The sequence below is a fragment of the Pezoporus wallicus genome, unplaced genomic scaffold, assembly GCF_028554395.1.
Source record: "Pezoporus wallicus isolate ANWC-B61680 ecotype Strahan unplaced genomic scaffold, APGP_CSIRO_Pwel_v1 contig_9426, whole genome shotgun sequence".
Taxonomy (NCBI): domain Eukaryota; kingdom Metazoa; phylum Chordata; class Aves; order Psittaciformes; family Psittacidae; genus Pezoporus; species Pezoporus wallicus.
In genome coordinates, this window is record NW_026635264.1 from 1 (window position 1) to 1316 (window position 1316).

The 1316-nt window shown below is 49.7% G+C and overlaps 1 non-coding gene across 1 annotated transcript; it reads right to left on the minus strand.

Annotated features, from left to right (window-relative positions):
• Window positions 1-994: 994 nt before the first annotated feature.
• TRNAS-GCU (transfer RNA serine (anticodon GCU)) lies at window positions 995-1076 on the minus strand. The gene has a single exon. It is a non-coding gene; the product is annotated as a tRNA-Ser (tRNA).
• Window positions 1077-1316: the final 240 nt, after the last annotated feature.

Below are 1316 nucleotides of genomic sequence, written 5' to 3' on the forward strand. Positions count from 1 at the left end.
CCCCTGGAGCTCTGCTTTCTTCATCCTTCCAGAAAACATCCTCATGTTTTCCAGTGCATCCTTTCACTGCCTTTCACTGCTGCCTTCTCCTGCCTCCACACGGGTCTCCTCTGCACATCCCTGCTTTATCACGCAACTGGTTAAGTGCTGTGCGTGTCTCAAGTATGAGGGGAGGCTGTGAGTGCTGTGGGGGCTGGACTCTTCTCATAACTGATGGGAGAGGGTGAAGAAGGAGCCAGACTCTTCCCGGCAGTACCAACCGGCAGTGCAAGAGGTAAAGGGCACAAATCAAACACATGAAATTCAAGGCAAATCTTAGCGTGAGGCAGGTCGAAGAGTGGACCAGGTTGCCCAGAGAGGCAGTGGAGGCTCCATCCTTAGAGGTGTTGAAAACGCAACTGGATTACGTGCTAAGCAAGCAGGTCAAGGTGACCCTGCTGAACCAGTTGGCTGGCACTAAAGGATCTCTGGAGGCCTCTTCCACTCCCAGCGATTCTGAAACTCTGCCAACAGGTAGGAGTAATGTGTCCCATCAAAATCTTACTTCAAATGTTGTGTGACAGAAAGTGCTTTACTTGTATTTTCTTTTTTGATCCTATGACCTGTTGAGCGTTTCTGAAGGCAAGGTGAAGAGCATCCACTGCTCGTGCCTTCTCCATCAGGCTACTCACCTCCCTGTAGAAGACTGGCAGCTTGGTAAGAATGACTTCTCCTTCATAAACCCCCGCTTCCCGAATCCCAAGCACCTTCCTGTGCTACCTGTTCTTGTAACACACTTCCCAGGTATTTTGCTCTCTCATCATTGCAGATGATCAAGGCATCATTGCGTGGTTCAAGGAATCAGTGAGATTCCTGTGAGTTTATGGATCTGCCCTGTTTCCCTTCTTGTTCCTCTTCCCTAGGTGCACAGACAGAAGAGGCTGAGGTGTGTGCTGTGAAACTTGAACACCTTGTCTCAAAACAAAGCCTTCTCTGTTGCAAACCCTGAGCTGGCCGACGAGGATGGGATTCGAACCCACGCGTGCAGAGCACAATGGATTAGCAGTCCATCGCCTTCACCACTCGGCCACCTCGTCAGTGTCCTCCCTGCTCCTGCTAGTGCTGCTGCTGCTGTTGCTGCTGCCGCTCCTGCTGCTTGTGCTGGTGCTGGTGCTGGCTCCTTATACTGATTGATGGGGGAGAGTATGTAAAAAATGACTGATTTAGTGTCCCTCAAAAAATGACCATCAAAGGTATAAGCAAGAGCAGATTAGAAATAGGGCATGATTGAACAGAATTATATGGCAAGGCTCACTCTGCTACTTATTACATAGATG